This window comes from Suncus etruscus, chromosome 11 (genome assembly GCF_024139225.1).
Source record: "Suncus etruscus isolate mSunEtr1 chromosome 11, mSunEtr1.pri.cur, whole genome shotgun sequence".
NCBI classification, from domain to species: domain Eukaryota; kingdom Metazoa; phylum Chordata; class Mammalia; order Eulipotyphla; family Soricidae; genus Suncus; species Suncus etruscus.
Window position 1 is genome coordinate 49,844,860 of NC_064858.1, and position 22,600 is coordinate 49,867,459.

At 42.6% G+C, this 22,600-nt stretch overlaps 1 protein-coding gene across 1 annotated transcript in view; it reads right to left on the reverse strand.

Moving 5' to 3' along the window:
• Positions 1–22,600, reverse strand: part of FGD6 (FYVE, RhoGEF and PH domain containing 6) — a 134,518-nt gene that overhangs the window by 83,872 nt on the left and 28,046 nt on the right. The gene's annotated exons all lie outside the window — the stretch shown is intronic.

A 22,600-nucleotide genomic window follows, 5' to 3' on the forward strand; every position in this document is an offset into this window, starting at 1 on the left:
TTAAGAAAGAATATCACATTGGAACCTTTAATAAGACAGAATTAATTAACAACAAAAAATAGCCAATAAGGGGCCAGAATGATAACACAGCAGTAGGGCATGACTTGGACACAGCTGACCTGGGAATGGACCTGGATTCAATCCCCAACATCCCATTTGGTCCCCAGTGCCTGCCAGGAGTGATTTCTGAGTGCAGAGCCAGGAGTAATTCCCTAAGCACCACTGGGTGTGGCCTAAAGCCAAAGGAAACAAAAGAAAAAACCAATAAAATCGGTCACCTTCTGCATTTCATACAAATAAAGATTTATCTCAAGGATTTATCAAAGAGATACAGACTAGACCATGCCATTTCCTCTTCCTTTACCCCATCTCAGCTTTATTTCATTTGTGTTGCAGTGGGGGCCACACCTAGCAGTGCTCAGAGGCTACTCTAAGCTGGGTGCTAAAGGGTCACTTCTGGCAGTGCTGGGGTAGAAGTGCCAGGAATTAATTCTGGGTCTCCCATATGCAAAGCCCAGTGGGCTAGCACTCTGACCACACACATGCATATGCACATGCATGCATACACAGACATTTCAGCAGAGCCCCTAGGGAGCACAACAGCCAATGTAAGGAGCACAACCAAGCAGATGGTTGTCATCATAGCAACAGCAACAAAGAGGAGAAAGTCACTTAGAAAAATGTAGTAATTAAATAACTTAAAACGAAATAAATAGAATGAATCATCTCAAAAAAGATGTCTTTTCACTACTGGAGGTTGGGAGACACGCAAGTGTCCCTGCTACCCCTCCTCCTGCATTCCCCACCCTGACATCAGACTTCTTGTACAAATGAGGCATCTCAGAGTAGGTGAGCTGAGCTGCCACTTAAAGGGCAGGGGCTCACAGAAATGTTAGAAAATAATGCTCTGCAGTTCCAGTGGTTTGGGTGGTTTTGTTTGTGTGACCACTCTCAACTATCTTCAGGGTTTCCTCCTAGCTCTTGTGTTCTGGAATCATTCATGGCAATACTCAAGGCATTGCTCACATGAAAAGCCAGTGCAATAGTACAGTGGGTGGGGCCTTTTTGCCTTGCAAGCAGCCAACCCCAAGATCTCTGGCATATGGTCCCCCAAACCTGCCAGGAGTAATCTCTGAATACAGGATGAGGAGTAAACCCTGAGCACCACCAGATGTGGCCCAGAAACAAACAACAACAACAATAACAACAACAAAGCAAGAGCCTTAATACCAGTACTATCTCTTCAGTCCCTGATTGTTTGCTTGAAGAAAAAAATAAATTAAAAAAAAAAGGGATGAGGGTAGAGGTTACCATGGTGATCAGTAATAAACAACTCACTTGTCAGTAAGCACCTGAGACAGTATATGGGCTCTTAATAATGCAGTTTACACCAGTGTGATCCCCAGCACCATATACAGCCATATTCTTCTGCCCTTACCCCTCAACAAAACCCTAACCACCACACACAGAGAAGCTTTGTGTCCAACCCCGGGATTACCAGAGTTATCATTGATGTCAGTAGTGCATGTGTGTTTATTTAGAGTTGGGGCCTGGGTTACACCCAGGGCCCTGAGCTGGTGAGATCATGTGGTATTCAACTGAGGTCTCCTGTACTACAAAGCATGAGCTCAGCCTAAGGAATCATCTCCTTGGCTTTCCCTGATTGGCTTTTCTGCCACTTTATTATCAGAACATGAGAATGAAAAGAAGAGCTTATAAATTCCCAGGCTCTGTTCCAATGGAATAGCAGCAGAAAATATTGGGGCCAGAAAGGCAGGATAGTGGGTAGGGTGCTTACTTTGCAATATGGCTGATCCAAGTTCAATGAATCCATGGCACCAAATGGTTCTCTGAACCCCACCACAGAGTCAAGACTAACCCCTGAACATTGCCAAGTTGGCCTAAAAACTATTTTGGGGGGTTTTGGGGGGGCCTAAAAACTAAACAAATTTAAAAATCTAGGGGTGCAGGGTACCAAAAACACTATTCCAAATTATTTACTAATTCCTCCTATTCAGCTTGACATCATCATTTCCTACATTGTATTGAGACAGATCTCTTTAATCTAAAAGCCATTGTTCCAATCCAATACTGTGGGGAATTCCGTAGGAAAGTTCCTTAGGAAAAGCAGGGAAATAATTCTTTCTAGCTTTGGTTGTAAGACACAGGAACAAACTGTGCGGAGAGATCACTTTCCTGTCTGTAATCTGCAAGCAAGTCTACAGATGCAAACAAAGTCATCAGGAGAAGCAGTCCTATAGCATAAGAACTCACCGTTACTTTTATTCTGGTAGGGGGCCCCTTTCACAGGTCACTCCACTGCCAGCCTCCTACAAGTTAGGAGAATTTCTATCTGAAATCTGGGATAGCTACAAGAAAAATTTCCTGCCAGTTCCCAATTACACTCCATAGGATACAGACTTGCTCCAGAAGCCGTTCCTGGACTCCAACTGTTTAAATTAAACTCAGTTGGATGAGGCGAAATGCCAAAAAAAGCATACACACACCCTGCCAAGAATGGGCTTCCTATCACTAGGCAGCCAAAAGCCTGGGGGATCATATCACAGCCTTAATTAGATGGTGAGCACCTTATCACAGCACCCCAACACAAAAAAAGATTCCATTCCCGGGGGTGGGGTGGAGAGGAAAACTTTCCAAGCCAAATCCTTGGCAAAGTTCACTGTCTCTAGGGCAGAAAATAGAAACCCAAGAAGACTAGGTTTATGAGCTCAAGGAAGTCCCAGTGAAAAAGATGGAACCAGGACAGAACCCAAAATTTGGCTTTTATCTTAAATCCTTATCTTCACATCATCTACAATCCCATTTCTCAAAATGTATTCAGCCTATCATCAGCTTCAGTATTACCAGGGAGTTTAGAACTATAAAACCTCAGTACTGGTCTGATTTTGCTGAGTTAGAAACTAGTGTATCAAAATCCCAATTAAAAAAAAAAAAAAAAACAGTAATTTGTTCCTTGAATCAACTTATCATCTGTGTGGCCTTTTGGATCCAAAGTATAAATAAAAAACCAATTTGGGTGGGAGGTTTGGGATATACCCCAAAAAAATAAAATAAAATAAACCCACAAAAAGCAAACCCAGTGGTGCACAGGGCTATGCTCAGTTATTCCTGGTGGTGCTGAAGGACCATATAAGGTCCCAGGGATAGAATCTAGATAGGCCGTGTGCAAGGCAAGTGCCCTATCCACTGTACTATCTGTCATTCCAGCCTCTATGGTATACAATATTTAAATAATCTGGGCCCGGAGAGATAGCACAGTGGTGTTTGCCTTGCAAGCAGCCGATCCAGGACCAAAGGTGGTTGGTTCAAATCCTGGTGTCCCATATGGTCCCCATGCCTGCCAGGAGCTATTTCTGAGCAGACAGCCAGGAGTAACCCCTGAGCACCGCTGGGTGTGGCCCAAAAACAAAAAAACAAACAAAAAAAATCAAATTCAGGACACCTATATAAAAAAACTAGTTTTGTTTTGTTTTGGGGACACACCCAGTGACACTCAAGGGTTTACTCCTGGCTATGCACTCAGAAATTGCTCCTGCTTGGGGACAATATGGGACACCAGGGATAGAACACAGGTCTGTCCTGGGTCAGCCCAATGCAAGGCAAATGCCATAACCGCTATGCTATTGCTCTGGTCCCAAACTAGACTTATTTTGTCTAAAGAAAACTTAGCAGAAAAAGCAGAGTGCAGTTAATAGCTGTCAAGGATTGAAAATTCTGGATTTCATGGAACCAACAGCAATAGCAAACAGAACTATTTTGAAATATTTATAATTCAAAAGGGAACCTTGAGCTGTATTTGTAATCATAAATCTACATTTTGTTATCTCCAGATGACTGTAATTGTATTTGTTTGTTATTTGTTTTTGAACCACACCCAATGGTGCTCATGGGCTACTCCTGGCTCTACACTCAAGAATCACACCTGATGGTACTCAGGGGACCATATGAAATGCCAGGGACTGAACCCAGATCAGCTGCATGCAATCAGCCCTACCCACTCTGGCTCCTGTAATAGTGAAGTGGACCTTACTTTGCCACCTAATGAGAGGAAGGTAGTATATTACTGCCCTTTGTGGATGTTGCATATAAGCACATAATAGATATCCATGGCAAGATCCTATAACTTATAATAAAGAAACATATCATTAAGTGCTGAAAACTAGATTACTAGAAAAAAGTAATTCTTTCAGCAAATGTTATTTATTACCAACCACCTTTGGTATCCTCAAGGACATCACTGGGCCCACAAAAAGACAGATGGGATTGAATCTCAGGAACTGAAGGGAAATGATATTCTGTTTTATTTGCCATTTCAGAAAATGTAATTTTGGGGGGGACATACCCAGAGGCACTTCTGGTTCTGTGCTCAGAAATTGCTCCAGGCAGGCTTAGGGAACCATAAGTGATGGCGGGGGATTAAACCTGCGTCAGACCCTAGTGTGTCCCTGTGCAAAGCAAACGTTCTATCCCTGTGCTATCACTTACGACCCAGAAAATGTGATCTTACATATGTTTATTAATGTTACATAGTAAAATATAATAAATTATCAAAAAGAAAGAAATCTCAGATATCTTTTTTTTTTTTTTTTTTTTTGGGCCACACCCAGTGACACTCAGGGGTTACTCCCTGGCTATGTGCTCAGAAATCGCTCCTGGCTTGAGGGACAATATGGGACACTGGGGGGTCAAACTGAGGTACGTCCTAGGCTAGCAGGGCAAGGCAGAGATACCTTACCGCTTGTGTCACCGCTCCGGCCCTGAAATCTCAGATATCTTGATCTAACATTTGACTTTCAATTTTTGGTTTTGGGCTATACTCAGCTGTGCTCAGGAATCACTCTTAACAGTGCTTGGGAGACCATATGTGGTGCCAATTGAACCCGGATCCAGCAAGAGCTCTGTTTGCTGTACTCTTTCTCTCTCTGACTGCTGAGGCTACATGTGAAAATCTTTTGAAAGACAGAAGAGGGGCTGGAGCAATAGCACAGCGGTAAGGTGTTTGCCTTGCATGCAGCCAACCCAGGACGGACCTCAGTTCGATTTCCAGCATCCTATGTGGACCCCTGAGCCTGCCAAGTATAATTTCTGAGTGTAGACCTAGGAATAACCCCTGAGTACAGCTTGGTGTGACCCGAAAACAAAAACAAAAAAGGTAGGAGAGATAGTACTGCCTAGCAAGTAGATGACCTAGGTTCTATCTCCAGCATCAAAGATGCTTCCCAAGCTTTTAGCAAGCTCTGTAAGAAAGCCTTGAGAACCACTGTGGATTGTCCAAAAATAAAGAGCCTAAATAAAGGGGCCAGAGCAATAGTGTATTGTATGTGGCCAGCCTAGGTTTGATCCCTGGTATCTTATATAGTACCATGAGCACTGACAGGAGTGGCCAAAGAGCATTGCTTATGAGGCCCCAAAATTAAAAGAAAGAAGAGAGAGAAAAAAAAAGAATGTTAAGAAATGAATTAAAAAAGAGAAAAAAAAGAATGAGGGAACAGAACGATAGTATAATGGATATGGAGCTTGCATTACATGGAGTTAATCTGTATAGTTCCCCATTTGGTTCCTTAAGCCTGCCAGGAGTGGCCAGGAGTGAACTGAGCACTAAACCAGGAGCAATCCCTAAGCAATTCTGGGTGTGATAGAAAAACAAACAAACAAAACACCAAAAGCCAAGAATACAGTAATGTGTCAAGGGAGAAGGTAAGGCACTTCTTGGCATGTGACTGACCACATGATTTCCAGAGTACTGCCAAAAACAACTCAAAATAACAAATACAGAGTAGTCCCTGAGGACCAGTAGGTGTGGTCCTAAAGTAGTAACAACAAAAAGATACTCAGCAGTGGGTCACCTATCCTAAATACAGATATAAATGTTTATCTTAGGACAAGGAAAAGTTTTGAGTAGTCAAGTACCATGAATTGAAACACACTACCATAACATATTGAGAGATTTTGTTTCTGAAGAATGATTTTCTATAGAAGCCACTTTCTTTTATTTTTTCTTCTCTTCCTTCTTTTTAAAAATTGTGTTCTAGGCCACACCTATGGGTTCTCAGGGCATATGGGTTTTCAGGGCTTACTTCTGGTTCTATGCACAGGCAACACACCTTGCCCTGCTAAAGGGACCATTGTGATGCTGAGGTAGCATACAGTCAATATGGATTCATCCTGGCATCTCATATGGTTCTCTGAGCTCTGTCTGGAGTAATCCCTGAGCACAGAGCCAGAAATGATCCCTGAGCATCAGCGGTCACAGAGAAATTCCAAACACATAAATTATCTTTTCCAACTTCCTAGCATGCTTCTTGACAAATATAATTGACCTTTAATAAGTTTTTACAGAAATGAGAAAATTCACTTTAGGAGAAACAGAAATGAGCAGAAGAAACAGGGGGCTCTGAGATGATGAATTTGCAGTGCAAAACAAGCATGAATTTACTTGGGAGATGAGAGTTAGAAACTGACAGAAGTGGAGGAGACCAAGGTGGCAGTTTCCACAGGAAACTGGAGAATTAAGAATAAAGATTTGGGCACAATAGTTAGAAAAATCATCAGGATTTAGGTTAAGGAATTAGAGGTTAAGACTGAAGAGAGGCCAGAGTGAAATCACAGCAGTAGGGCGTTTGCCTTGCACACTGCCGAACCAGGATGGTTTGATCCCTGACGTCCCATATGGTTCCCTGAGCCTGCTACAGGAATGATGAGCACAGAGTCAGGAATAACCTGAGTGCCCCGGATGTGGCCCAACATATTACAAAAAAAAAAAAGACTGAAGAAAGACTTCAAGGTTTCATGTCCAATTACCAGCAAATAAAGGTGGCATCCACTAAACTGAAATAACAGGGGACATTGTTCTAAAGAAAAGGTTTCAGAGCAAGAATAGGAAAGAAGCCACCTACAATACCCACACTGATAAGTTCACCTCCATATGATTAAACAGAAGAACTAATGAAAATCATTTCTGAATAATTTGTCAACAGCTTTAGAATCAGTCTAGATAATATTCAATTTGTGATCAATAAAATATGGACCCGAGAGGACGCACATTTTTTTAAAAGTCCATTTCTTTAAAAGTCAGCCTGACATTTCCTTGCCAATGTCTTGAAGATAACATCCTAAAACTGCTTATTTAGCAAGATGAAAGACTAGGATAGGGGCCAGGGAGACTTCAAGCTGGAGCGCTGGGGTCAGGGCCAAGCATAGCCTGGTCTCCTAAGCATGGCCAGGAGAGGTGATTACTAACCACCATGCCTGGAGTTGCCATAAGCACTGTAGGGTGTGGCCCAATACTAAAAAAATAAATAAATAAATAAGGTAACAGGACACGGTGTTTCCTCTACAGCTTCCTGCCTAGTTATTTCGTAAGTTGATAATCAAAGGAAAAGGAAGAGAAGCAACAAGAGTCAGAACAGAGTCAAAAGCAAGCTCTGTCTTGGGCAATTTTTCCTGTCAGATTTGTTTCTGGATGGAGACTTGCTTTTAGAAAATGTTGGGTATATTTTTCCTAACATACTAAAGACAGAGACAATAAAGATGAAAATAAAACCCTACCAATTAGGCAACTAGTTCTTCCATTCCAAGTGCCAACAAGCTAGACCTTTGGAGAAATCAATGCTGTCACTTTGGTAAAATAATATTCCTTTTGCTTATGTTATTTTACACTTTACATCAAAAGAACTTGCAAGTTTCTCTCTTAGGTAAGAGGTCTCATTCCTATTATCTCCTTCAGAAGATTTCATTGTAAAAGTACTTATTTATTCCATTTAATACAGTTTTTGTGAATATTAAACCCATGCAATGTTGAGCAAAGCATCAAAGTTACCAGGGTTGCCCACAAAAATGTCTTTGTGTATCTGCATTGAATTACAATTCCAGCAAGGGAAGGGAAAAGTGGGATCCCAAAGTAAGGAAAGGGAGCAAGAGACTGAAATGAAGGATGTTTCCACAACATCAGACAGTTGACACATTCTTCTCTCTCTCTTGCCTGTGATTTATTCTAAGACCATACACAAAGAATATTCAGCTTAATTTCTCCCAAATTAAAGGCAAAAGTTCAATTAAAAAAAATCCTCTTATGGGGCCGGCGAGGTGGTGCTAGAGGTAAGGTGTCTGCCTTGCAAGCGATAGCCAAGGAAGGACAGCAGTTCGAATCCCTGGCATCCCATATGGTCCCCCAAGCCAGGGGCAATTTCTGAACGCGTAGCCAGGAGTAACCCCTGAGCATCAAACGAGTGTGGCCCGAAAAACCAAAAAAAAAAAAAAAAAAAAATCCTCTCACATGGCTGATCCGGGATGGACACGGGTTTGATTCCTGGCATTCCATATGGTCCCCTGATCCTGCCAGGAGCAATTTCTGAGTGCAGAGCCAGGAGGAACCCCTAAACACGACTGAGTGTGGCCCCAAAACAAAGCAAAACAAACAAACAAAAAGAAGCCTCATCTTCTGGACCAGAGAAATAGTACAGTGGGTAAAGAGTTTGTCTTGACTCAGGTTCAATCCTCAACATTCCTTATGGTCCCCGAACCACCACCAGGACTTATTCCTGAGCACTGCTGGTGTGGCCAAACTAGAACAAACTAGAACAAAACTACCAAATCCTCATTTTCAATGGTTCTTTCTCATCTTACAACATCTAAACCTATACTTCTGTGATCTTCCTTTCATCTTCTTTCTACTTCTGGGCCGAACAGAACAGAACCTGCTCATTCTCAGGATATTCTTACAATTGTTTTGCAGCTGCTTTCTCATTATAACTAGGTGACTAAGTGTTTCCTTTGGCTGCTTTCAAAAGTTGTTACAAATGAGTGGAAAGACTACCAATGAGAACTTGAACATTGCGTGTAAAAATTAGCCAAGCTTTTAATCACATATAACATGCAATCCATAAAAAGTTTCTAGAATTTTCATTAGAAAATTATTTCTATTCACTTTCATCAAGACATCTTTTAGGTTCCTAGAGTACTTGGTTAAAGGGATTAAATCACTTGCTTTGCATGGAGCTGAGTCTGGTTTGATACCTGTCACCACATAAGGCACCCTGAGCACTAAAAATGACCCATAAACACAGAGCCAGGAAAAAAGAAAGACCGGTGCAAAACTAGGTATAACCAACCACCCACCCTTTGATAATAATAAAGACCTTAAAAATCTTTTATTTGATTATTTTAGTTCCCATATGGAATTGCAGTTTGCAGCAGTATCAGGTTAAAACTATGTATTAGGCCTGGGGATGCAGCCCAGTGGTAAAGCCTTTCATGTGTGAGGCCTTGTATTCAGCCCCTACCTTGGGTAATTGAGGGGGCTGGAGAGATAGTACAGTGAGTAGAGTGTTTGCCTTGCATGAGTGCAAGCTGGTTCAATCCCCGGCATCTTGCATATTTCTCTATGACTTGTCAGAACTGATCCTTTGGTGCAGAGCCAGGAGTAAGTCCTGAGCACCTGCAGAGTATGATCCCCTGGGAGGAGGGAGAGGGAGAGAGGGAGAGAGAGAGAGAGAGAGAGAGAGAGAGAGAGAGAGAGAGAGAGAGAGAGAGAGAGAGACAGAGAGAGAGAGAGAGAGAGAGAGAGAGAGAGAGAGAGAGAGAGAGAGAGAGAGAGAGAGAGAGAGAGACACTCAACCGATAACTAGGCCTAACTCCACTTAGTGATCACTCCTTGCAGTGCTCTGGACCATATCCAATGCTGGGGATAGAACAGAGGTCAGGGGGCTGGCGAGGTGGCGCTAGAGGTAAGGTGTCTGCCTTGCAAGCGCTAGCCAAGGAAGGACCGCGGTTCAATCCCCCAGAGTCCCATATGGTCCCCCCAAGCCAGGGGCAATTTCTGAGCACTTAGCCAGGAGTAACCCCTAAGCATCAAACGGGTGTGGTCCAAAAAACAAAACAGAAAAACAAAACAACAACAACAAAAAAAAGAACAGAGGTCAGCAGCATGCAAAACAAGTGACTATCTCCTGTACTTTTTCTCTTGCCCTATAGTTATCTTAAGTTTGTACAGAGGTGACAGACCATAAAAAGGCAAGAGATAAAAAAAAAATCTAAGGGCCCGGAGAGATAGCACAGTGGCGTTTGCCTTGCAAGCAGCCGATCCAGGACCAAAGGTGGTTGGTTCAAATCCCGGTGTCCCATATGGTCCCCCGTGCCTGCCAGGAGCTATTTCTGAGCAGACAGCCAGGAGTAACCCCTGAGCAACGCTGGGTGTGGCCCAAAAACCAAAAAAAAAAAAAAAAAAAAAAAAATCTAAGGGGCCGGAGAGACAGAACAGCGGTAGGGCATTTGCCTTGCATCAGGACTGTGGTTCAAATCCCAGGATCCCATATGGTCCCCTGAACCTGCCGAGTGTGATTTCTGAGCGTAGAGCCAGGAGTAGTCCCTGGCCCTGCTGGGTGTGCCCTCCCCCCCAAAAAAATTCTAAAACAAATTTGTCTTCCATGTTATGAGAAAGAAAGAAAGAAAGAAAGAAAGAAAGAAAGAAAGAAAGAAAGAAAGAAAGAAAGAAAGAAAGAAAGAAAGAAAGAAAGAAAGAAAGAAAGAAAGAAAGAAAGAAAGAAAGAAAGAAAGAAAGAAAGAAAGAAAAAGAGGGAAAGAGAGAGAGAGAGAAGGGAAAGGAAAGAAAAAAGGAAGGAGAGGGGATAGGGGACTCAGTGGTAACTGTGGGCTCTGGTGAGGACTCCCCAGTACAGAGCCACAGGGGGTATCCCGGTAGCACTATTGTTTGTGATTGCCTTGAGTCAATGTGGGGTACACAGCAGCCAAATGTATGACCCTTAATAAGCATTGCATCCAAATGATTGAGAACCCCACAAGTAGAAGGTTTGGGAGCACTCAACTAGATGTGTAACCCTGGTTAGTTCAACAACAAAGGAAAGGGAAGAAAGAGAGAACCAGGAAGGAAAGTTAGAAGGAGAGAGGAAGAGGGGTAGGAAGGACAGAGGGAGCAGGGTGGTAACCCAAATTCAACCCCTGACATCACATATGGTCTCCCTGATCACTGCCAAGAGTAGCACTGTTAGAAGTGCCTGCTACAGGGGCCGGGGAGATAGCATGAAGTTAAGGCATTTGCCTTTCATGCAAAAGGTCATTGGTTTGTTCATGCAGGAGGTCATCGGTTTGAATCCCGGCGCCCCATATGGTCCCCCGTGCCTGCCAGGAGCAATTTCTGAGCCTGGAGCCAGGAATAACCTCTGAGCACTGCCGGGTGTGACCCAAAAACCACAAAAAAAAAAAAAAAAAAAAAAAAAAAAAAAAAAGGTCATTGGTTTGAATCCTGGCATCCCATATGGTCCCCCGAGCCTGCCAGGAGCAACTTCTGAGCCTGGAGTCAGGAGTAACCCCTGAGCGCTGACGGGTGGGAACCAAAAACAAAAAAAAAAAAAAAGAAAAGAAAGGAAGGAAGGAAGGAAGGAAGGAAGGAAGGAAGGAAGGAAGGAAGGAAGGAAGGAAGGAGGGAGGGAGGGAGGGAGGGAGGGAGGGAGGGAGGGAGGGAGGGAGGAAGGGAGGAAGGGAGGAAGGGAGGAAGGGAGGAAGGAAGGAAGGAAGGAAGGAAGGAAGGAAGGAAGGAAGGAAGGAAGGAAGGAAGGAAGGAAGGAAGGAAGGAAGGAAGGAAGGAAGGAAGGAAGAAAGAAAGAAAGAAAGAAAGAAAGAAAGAAAGAAAGAAAGAAAGAAAGAAAGAAAGAAAGAAAGAAAGAAAGAAAGAAAGAAAGAAAGAAAGAAAGAAAGAAAGAAAGAAAGAAAGAAAGAAGTGCCTGCTACCCCCACTCCTCATAAAACCAAATGAATAGGAAAATATTTTGCAAATCATAAGTCTGATCGAATTTAATATCCAAGAAATATAAAGAACTTGCCTAACTAAAAATCTAAAAAGTACATAGGTCTTAAAGAGATATATTTTCCAAAGGCCAATAAGTACATGAAAATCTGTTCAATAACATTAATCATCTAAGAAAGACAAAGCAAAATCACAGTAAGGCATCATGTTAATCTGTTAGAATAACTGTTGTCACAATGAAATGGCATAGGTAAAGTTGTGGAGGAAATGGAATTCTTGTATGCGCAATTGGTGGGAATATAAACTGGGGAAGCCATCATAAGAAATAGAAGGGAATTTCCTCAAAAACTTAAAAAACAGAATTATTATATGATTTAGCAAATCAACTTCTGGGCAATAATATGCAGAGGAAAAAAAAAGACTAACTCAGGGGCCAGAGCACTAGAATTTGCCTTGCATGCTGTCGACCTGGGAAAGACTCAGACTCAGGTTGGATCCCCAGCATCCCACATGGTCCCCCAAGCTGCCAGGAACGACTTCTGAGCGCTGAGCAAGAAGTAACCCCTGAGAACTGCCAGGTGCTCCAAAACAAAAACAAACAAACCAAAAAAATAAAACCTGACTAACTCCAAGAGATACATATGTGCTCCCAAGTTCATTTCACCATTATTTGCAGCAACTAACAGCTGAAAATAACCTAATTGATCTGTAGATAGAAACTGTCATACAGGGGCCAGAGAGATAGCATGGAGGTAAGGCGTTTGACTTTCATGCAGGAGGTCATCGGTTCAAATCCCGGTGCCCCATATGGTCCCCTATGCCTGCCAGGAGCAATTTCTGAGCCTGGAGCCAGAAATAACCCCTGAGCACAGCCAGGTGTGACCCCACCAAAAAAAAAAAAACAAAAACAAGAAACTGTCATACAGTCAAGCACATTCACCCACACACTAGCCATCCATAAAATATGAAATCTTGGGCCGGAGAGATAGAATGGATGTAGGGCATTTGCCTTGCATGCAGGACGGTGGTTTGAATCCCTAGAATCCCATATGGTCCCCCGAGCCTGCCAGGAGCGATTTATGAGCGTAGAGCCAGGAGGAACCCCTGAGTGCAGCCAGGTGTGACCCAAAAACCAAAACAAACAAACAAACAAACAAAAAGAAATGTTGCCATTTTCAAGAATATGGGCCTTGAGGACAGTGAGCTAAGTGAAATAGAGAAAGACAAATGCCAGATGGTTTTAGGTAAAATCTAAACCACTGATAGGTTTAGATCCTGTCACATTTTCAGGCTGCTTTCCCTTTATCCTTTGTACTAATTGTTAGGGTAAAGGGTTTTGCAGACCTGGCTTTTCCCTTAAAACAAGTATGGGTCCATTTTGGGAAACCAGGAGCACAAGTTTTCAGATCACAGGTAGAGTGAGTTTTCTGGTCAGCCAGCTCAAGATTTTAAAAAGAAAGAGGTCATAGGATGAAGTAATAGCACAAAAGGTAGGGCACATACTTTGCATGCAACTGACCAGGGTGCAATACTCAGCACACCATATGGTCCCCTGAGTGATCTGTAAGTGCAGAGACAGGAGTGAGCCCTGAACACTGTCAAGTATAGCCCCCAAAACACAAACAAAGAGGTCAGAGCTTAGGAAGAAGGGCAAAGGAGGAAATAAATCAAGTAGGGGAGGAAGAAGATGAAAAAGGGAAGTAATGGGGAAATAGGAGTGGTGGAAGGAGTTGACATTGGAATGTGAGATTGATGTTGCAATATTACATGCCTCAAACTCAACTCTGAATACCTTAGGAAATCATAATTCTTTAGTAAAATAAAACAATTACTTTGAGGGGCTGGTGTGGTGGCGCTAGAGGTAAGGTGTCTGCCTTGCCAGCGCTACCCTAGGACGGACCCCGGTTCGATCCCCCAGCATCCCATATGGTCCCCCAAGCCAGAAGCGACTTCTGAGAGTATAGCCAGGACTGGGTGTGGCCCCAAAACCAAAGTGTCATTTATTTCAATAAATATTTGCAGGTATATGTCACATATTATTTTGGATTCTATTAATATAGATCATCACATACATTGGTTATAAAATTCAAGTTGAATTCTATTGCTTCTCTTTTTCCATGCTAATTCTGACTCTTCTAACTGATCAAGGCAGAAGGAGTTAGGCTCATTTAAGAGGAATTGGGATAGGCAGGGACAGTTAAGGCAAGGTGCACATCCTCCAGGCGACAGAACCAGAAAAGCCAGTCCTCACACAGGCTGGGGCAGCCAGAAATGTGGGATGCTATTATCAGAAGGAACTCCTATACTCTAGCATACAGAAAGCGAAGTAGAGAGACCTTAAGTGGAAGCAGGTAGAAATGGTGCCATGCCTGGGTGATCAGGGTACACAGGGTATTTCTTTTCCTTTTTTCTTTTCTGCTTATTGGGTTTTCTTTTTTGGACTACACCCAGCAGTGTGTAGTGCTGACTCCTAGCTTTGTGCTTGCTCCTAGCAGTGGTGGGGGAAACATTTGTTGTGCTAGGGTCAGCCTCCTATAAGGCAAGCACCCTGTTGCTGTACAGTATTGCTGCAGCTGAAGGAGGGCATTTATGATGAGAAGTCACTGAGGATCCTTTTGCTAACTCTGTTAGCCAAAGCAGAACAGCCTATCCTTCAGCCATGTTGGAAACTGGGGATCCAGGCTCCAATCTTCAGCTTGGCTTGATCGGGTTCTGCCAGGACAGAAGGAAACCAAGCCAGGAAGGGAGCCAGAAAATAAACCAAAGGAGTGAGGCAGCTAGTGAAATGTACAGCGCACCCTTGGACCATCAGGCTGACCGTGTGCCTTTGTGTCAGGAGACTTGCCACGTTGCTTCCTCAAACATCTTTGACTTCATCACCACCCTAAGAGTGGTACACTCGGAAAAAGGTGGTACAACATTCGGAAAATATGAGCATGGCCTCTGCTCCAGCAGTGCTCTGAATTGTGACTCAGTACAAAACCACGATGGTGTAAGGCCTCTTATTTTGTTCTGTCTAGACCTCAGGGGAAAACCAAGCAGGACCCGCATGGCCTAACTACATGTTGTTCCTCCACTCTGCTCCCTCAGATAAGGTGACCAGGCCAGACTTTATTGCAAGGATCAGACAGTTTTGGCTTAGCCCTGACAAGTGGGTTTGAGCTCCCTGCCAACCCACAGAATCATTCAGACAAATCAATTACATCCTCCAGCAGGAACAGAGGAAGGTTTGCTCAGTCCCCTTGCAGGCCTCCCACACAAAGTCCCTGGGGCTAACTCTAATCCCCAAAGCCACCCTAGCATGGCCCTGAACACTGGCTAGGCCCTCCCTTGGGGTGGGAGTGTGTGTGGGGGGGGAACACTGCTGTCTATTTCATCTGTCCCTGCTTCCATCTTTGACCATCTCCATAATCTTTGGGAGGGAATCCTTCCCTCACTAACGGGGGAGAAAATAAATACTCATTAAAACCACCACCAATGAGAGTTGCATCTCCAAACATCAGTAAGAATTATGCAGACACACTAGAACTAACAATCCAACAGAATTACTACTGTGAGAAATCAAATTTAAAGGTATGTAAAGTTAACTCCGTGTATATCCAACTCATATCCAAAGAGAATACCAAAGTAAACTATTTTCAAGTGTTACAGAAATGCGAACTATTTCATGTGCTGGAATGTGGAAGGTTAGAGTGGATCCAGAACCCACTAGAATAAAATAGCAGGAAATTCTGAGAAGAGTGGTATTTAAATCAAAAGGATATGCTTTTAGTCCAGATCTTATTTGATCCAAGCCAACTTGAACACTCCTGTTTTCTAACAGGAGCCATAACCTATTATTGGGATTCCCCATTGGTATGGGAGAGAGGATGAGAGGTTCCTTGGGGACCCATAAGTATCCAGAAAAGGAAGTGTAAAATGATCACTATTGAAGAAATTGGCCTATGTCCTATTTGATACTATAAACAAGGCCATTTAACAATGTTCATTCTCATGTACTATCCACAAAAGGATTGTCTTACAGGTCTGTTCTAGACCAACAAACTGACACCAATATTCCCAAAGACCCCTGAGGAACCCTTCCATTTTTCTGAGCACCCTGAGGTCAGAAGTTCATTTGTTCAAGAACTTTGGTTTGGAAAGCTTAATCCTTCATTCTATTTTTTAAATTTTTTGGGGGGTGGTCATTCCAGCTCTGCACTCAGGAATTACTCCTGGCAGTGCTTGGGGGACTATTTGGAATGCTGGGGAGATAATTTGGGTTGGCTACGTGCAAGTCAAGTGCACTACCAACTATATTATCTCTCTGAAACCTCTTCCACCATTCTTGGATTTTTTTTTTCTTTTTTTGTTTTGTTTTTGTGGATGGAGGAAAAGGAGGTGGAGGGTTTGGGCCACATAAGATGGTATTCAGAGATTACGCCTGACCGGTTTGGGTTACAACATGGGATACTGAGGAATCAAACCCCGATTGGCTGTGTGTAACGCAAGCATCCTACCCTCTGTTCTATTATTTCAGCCACACTTCCTCCATTCTTGCATGTGGCCAACCCAGGTTTAATCACTGGCATCTCATATGGTCCATTGAGCATAGCCAGAGTGCTTCAATTGATTCCAGAATAAACCCAGAGCATTACTGCATGTGGGCTCAAACCCATAAAACAGAACAACAAATAAAGAAGTGATACAAGAGATAGGAAGATGACCCAAAAGGCTGTGTGCTTTGCTTGAAGGAACCCAGAATTAAATCCCTCCGACACTGCTGGAGTCATCATCCCAGCTTTTTGTTAGCTGAAGCATAGATAAATGATAGTTATGAAAGTATCACAGTATTGTCTCCTAGAGGTAGAACAGGGTATTTGTACTACAAGGCACTTATCTTGCACATGGTTGGTGCCAGTTTGATACCTGGTATTGCATATAGTTTTTCAACCACTGCCAGGAATGATGTCCTGAGCACCGAGCTAGGAGTAAGCATTGCCATATGTGGCCTGCAGACCCAAAACAAAAACAATAGTGTCTTTTCCTTTCCATGTCCTCCATATTTTACTGGGCCTATGCAAACAACAATTGCCACTCTAACACCGTATTTGCTGTGCTCTTTAACTCTAATCCTTAAAAAAACCACTTAAACTTTTGAGGTTAACTGAAATTAAAATGCATGTGCATGGAATTGTAAAAAAAAAATACTATGCCTTCAATGTTAAAGGAGTTATATAAATTCTGTGGCTTTAGATTGCTCTGTGTACTGCTAAGAAATGTTATAATGTACTACAATCTGGGGACTTGAGGGACAAAGTAATTGTGCATGTGTTTTGCTTTATTTTTCTTAATGTTTTTTGGCTGAAAGTTCAAAATTACGGTGTTAGCAAAGGAATTTCTTCTGAGAATTCTGTTTATGGATGATTGTCTTCCGACTATAACTTCACCTTGTCCTCTTTCTTTGCATCTTTAATAAAAATACTAAAATAATAATAATAATAAAAATTAAAAAAAAAGAATTAAAGGGAAGTGGGGGCCAGAGAGATGGCACTAGAGGTAAGGCATCTGCCTTGCAAGCACTAGCCTAGGATGGACCACGGTTCAATCCCCCAGAGTCCCATATGGTCCCCCCTAGCCAGGGGTGATTTCTGAGCACACAGCCAGGAGTAACCCCTGAATGTCAAATGGGTGTGGCCCCCTCCCCCCCCCAAAAAAAAGAATTAAAGGGAACTGGAGCAATAGTACAGTGGATAAGGCATTCACTTCACATTCAGTCAATGTGGTTTGATCCCAGGCATCCCATATGGTCTCCAAGCACTGCAGAAGCAATTCCTGAGTTCAGAGGCCCTGAGCATTCCTGAATGGAGTAACCCCTGAGCATCGCTGTGTATGACCTAAAAACCAAAATGCTAAAGAAAGAAAAGATGTTTAGTCAATCTAATAAAATCATATTTAAGAAAAATGAAGTCACATTTTAGTCTATATTATAAAAGTATAGTCAGATTTTATCACATAACCACTGAGTATAAAAACAACTCAATTCACAGCACAGTTTTTGGGGTCAGAGCAACAGTACAGTGGGTAGCTTGCCTTGCATGTAGCTGACCTATGTTCTATTCCCCCCACATCCCATATGATCCCTTGAGCCTACCAAAAGTAATTCTGAGTACAGAGCCATCAGTCAGCCCTGAGCATTGCCCTAACCCGCCCCCCCCAATCAAATAATCAAACATTTTTTTGTTTGTTTTTAGGTTACACCCGGCGGCACTCAGGGGTTACTCCCAGTTCTGCACTCAGAAATCGCTCCTGGGAGGCTCAGGGGACCATATGGGATGCCCGGAATCGAATTGGGGTCTGTCCTATATTGACCAAATGCAAGGCAAACGCCCTACCACTGTGCTGTCACTCCAGTCCCTCAAACTTATTTTATACTGAGAAAAAAATAGTCTGAATATATAACATGAATGTAAAACTAATAATTTACTCTCTTGGAGCCAGGGATATGGCCCGGTCATGGAGTACAGAACTCTTATGCTTGAGGCTCTGGGTATTATCCCTGAAACCACACATATATATAATACATATATCAGTATTTTACAGTATATACCAGGTTTTTACAGTATGAAAATTATCCTCTAAAAAAAAAAAAAATAACCCACACACACATTAAAAAAAAAAAACCGGGCCCGGAGAGATAGCACAGCGCTGTTTGCCTTGCAAACAGCCAATCCAGGACCAAAGGTGGTTGGTTCGAATCCCGGTGTCCCATATGGTCCCCCGTGCCTGCCAGGAGCTATTTCTGAGCAGATAGCCAGGAGTAACCCCTGAGCACCGCGGGGTGTGGCCCAAAAACCAAAAAAAAAAAAAAAAAAAAAAAAACCAACCCAAAATACCCCAAAACACATTCCTTTTTGTTTCTGGGTTTTTTTTTTTTTGGGGGGGGGGGGAACACATCCAGCGGCGATCAGGGTTACTCACACCTGGCAGTGCTCGGGTTACTCCTGGCTCTACACTCAGAAATTGCTCCTGGCAGGCTCGGGGACCATATGGGATGCCAGAATTCTAACCTGCGTCCATCCTGGGTCAGTCGCATGTAAGGCAAACACCCTGCCACTGTGCTATCAGTCCAGCTTCTAAAACATTTCTTTAATAGCCATAGAAAATGCCCCCTCGGGGCCGGAGAGATAGCATGGAAGTAAGGCATTTGCCTTGCCTGGAGAAGTCTGTGGTTCCAATTCTGGCATCCCATATGGTCCCCTGAGCCTGCCAGGAGCAATTTCTGAGTGTAGAGCTAGGAGTAACCCGAGCGCTGCCAGGTGTGACCCAAAAACCAAAAAAAGTCTCCTCTACACATCATTAATTCATATACTTTTTTTCTCTCTTTATTGTTTATTGGGTCATACCTGGCAATGCTCAGGGGTTACTCCTGGCAGTGCTCCAGGATCCATATGGGATGCTGGGGATCAAACCTGAGTTAGCAGGTGCAAAGTAAATGCCCTACTGGTTGTACTATCTCCCTAGCCCCTGATTTATATCATTTAAGTATTCCTCCTGCACCCCATTTTTTTTTTTGCCTTGCCAGCAAATAAACCCAAGGCATCACACAAACACATCACATTCTCTACAGCCAAATTACATCCTCTGCCCTAAAGCTTTTATTTAAAAAGCACCACTAGAACTGATCCCTGAGAAGTGCCAGGACTAAGCCCTGACCACTGCCAGGTGTGACAACCCTCTACTCCAAATTAAAAAAATTATACCAGATCCTTCAGGTACCTTTGACTTTAAGAAATCTTTATAAAAATTTTGTTGCTTCCAAAGGTACTACAGAGATAGTAACTGTCAGTCTCTCGTCACATTCAGTCTTAATATATGACATGATTCTTTAAGAGTTAAGCACTTTTTAGGGGACGGAGAGATAGCATGGAGGCAGGGCATTGGCCTAGCATGCCAAAGGACGTGGTTCAAATCTCAGCATCCCATATGGTCCCTCGAGCCTGCCAGGAGCAATTTCTGAGCGTAGAGACAGGAGTAACCCCTGAACACCTCCAAGTGTGACCTAAAACCAAAAATCAAAAACCAAAAAAAAAAAAAAAAAGTTAAGCTTTTTTTCTAAAAAGGTTCATAAAACTTAGGGAAGATTTGGTGGTTTTTTTGTTTTGTTTTGTTTTGTTGGGGTTTTTTGTCTTTATTTTGGTGTGCTGGGGAGTAAACCTTGGGCTTCTTTGCCTTGCATTATAAGTCTATACTCTACCACTGAACCACATTCATGGCCCTTGATTAATTTCCTTAGTGAGACAACTGTCTGAGTTTTTCTGCTGCTTTTGAGTGGTGTGGAATTTTGGCTCTCAACCTTCCTTTTGCAGGTTTAATAAAGTTGATGCAATGAGAGGGTTAGAATGCTTATTGCTTCATAATATGAAGGAATATCACTACACATCTAAGAAAGACAGATGTGTATGTGTCCTTTTAACTCAATTATTCTTCTCTAAAAGAGCTTTCTTTTAGTGAATAAGTCCCTCTCCCAATCAGCCTAATTACTTTCAAAACATAACAGATGTTTCCTGTGCATTCTGGAAGCCTGGTCAATGGAATTCTGGTTTATTCAAAATGCAGCTGGATTCTGACCTCACACAAGTAAAAGTAATATTTAACTTAACAACTATTTGCTCAGATGTGACCACCTATTCTGTGCCAGGTATCTGCTGAGACCAAGGATACAAAAGTGCTTATAGTACTGTAGAATATTATAATGCTTTATATATTGAGTAAATCTGCAAGGAAGATGGCACAGAGAGGGCCATCTGCAAAAGGCCATCTTCTGGCTCATCTACAAAGGCCAGCGAGATAGTAGAGCAGGTAGAGTGCTTGCCTTGCATGCTGTCCACATGAGTTTGATCTTCAGCATCCCATATGATCCTCTGAGAACCACCTGCAGTATTTCCTGAGTGCAGAGCCAGGAGTGAGCCTTGAGGATCACTGGGTATGCACCCAAAGCTAAGCTAAAAGAACAAAAATTAAAAAAAAATAAAAAAAAATAAAAAACAAACAAACAAAAAAAACCCGCCCAAAACACAAAGAAGCAGGGAGAAGCTACAAAGTACTTTGATAGAACGATGAACATTTCCCATGCTGTTAGAACAGAAAACCAAGAAAAGGGGTGCCCTGGACTGCCTCTTATATACATCAATACAACAAAAGTTAGCTATAACTCTGTTCATAACATAAACAGGATATGCCAGGCATTATACCATGGAAGGGAGTGGTAGCATAAACATCCACAAATTCACTTCCGCCTTTAGACTTTCAATAAATTTTAACTCTTATGCCTCATACAAACCAAACACTGCTCTAAGACTGCTCTAAGCAATGAAGATAAAGCTATGTAATAAAATCGAGTAGCTCATGCTCATGCAGGCTGGGCTGTATTCTGATAGGAGAAACAGATGAACAAATAGAATAGATAGTAAGTTCAGAAGTGTTCAGAAGAAAAACAGAATTAGGTAAGCAGATAAGTGGGTAGGTGGAGACAGTATTTGAGTTTTGACAGTATTGACTTTGGAAAATATTTGATTTTTCCTGCACACACTGGAAAAGGAGAGTTCCACCAAGGCTAATGTTTCAGTTTAGATCTAGGAAGATAAGACAGGCTGTCTGGGGGGAAGGATACATTAAGTAACACAACGATTTTCACTTCTTACACTTGCAGGCTGGATCAGCAAAGGTCCAGTCCAAGGACCTGTGGTTGGAAATAAACTGAGTGATGGAACAAAGCTAGAAAGGAAATAAGGGGGTTTAAGAATTGTTGTCAGCATATATGGGTGGGTAAGACCATGACACTATACAGGCCAATTGAAGCCAAACCACATAGTCTTACATACTAAGAAAATGAAGAAATTTGATTATTATTTGCTAGGGCAGAGGTAGAATGTCCAGATAATGGGCTAATAAGGTCCACAAGATAAAAGGATATGGCCCTATGTGACAAGTCATTGGCCAATGATGTCATAAATATCCAAAAGGCCTTCAATGTGAGGATCCCTGCTTCTAAGGTGTGTTGCTCCAAATATCAATTAAAAGTTAACTTTTTTAGGGCCAGGAGGGAGTGATAACATAGCAGGTAGGGAGTTTGCCTTGCATGCGCTGACCCAGGTTTGATCCCCAGCATCCCATATGGACCTGAGCACCACCAGGAATGACTCCTGAGTGCAGAGCCAGGAGTAGCCCCTGAGCACTACTGGGTATGGCCCATAAACAACAACAACAAACTATTTTGGATCACAGCTTTGTTTCCATTTTTATCCTACAGACTCAGGACATATTCCTGACTATATGTCCAGGGTTCACTCCTACTGGTGCTTAGGGGATCAAATGGAGTTCCAGGGATCAAATATGTCTTATTGTCTGTCTTAAATTAGAGGAAAAAGTACAGACAGTCACATGCTTAACTTGCATGACTGGCCCAAGTTCTATGCCCAGCATATGATCTGTCCAAGCACTACTAGGAGTGACTTCAAAGCAGAATCAAAAGTAAGTCCCTTAGAACTACTAGGTGTCGATCTCCACAAAATAACTATTCTTTTAGGAGGGCCAGGCATTTGATCCTACCCAGTGATGATAGGATTGGGTGGGCACTAATTTTGTGGTGGTGCTCTCAGAGGTCACTTCTTGCATGTTTGGGTATATAGTATTGGGTGGGCCTTCCACATGCAAAGCATGTGTTCCAGACTTTCTTTAACTATCTTCTGATCTACAAAATATTTGTTTATTCACAAAACAATTCTTAAAAATAAACCAGGGCTGGAGCGATAGCATGATGGTAGGACATTTGTCTTG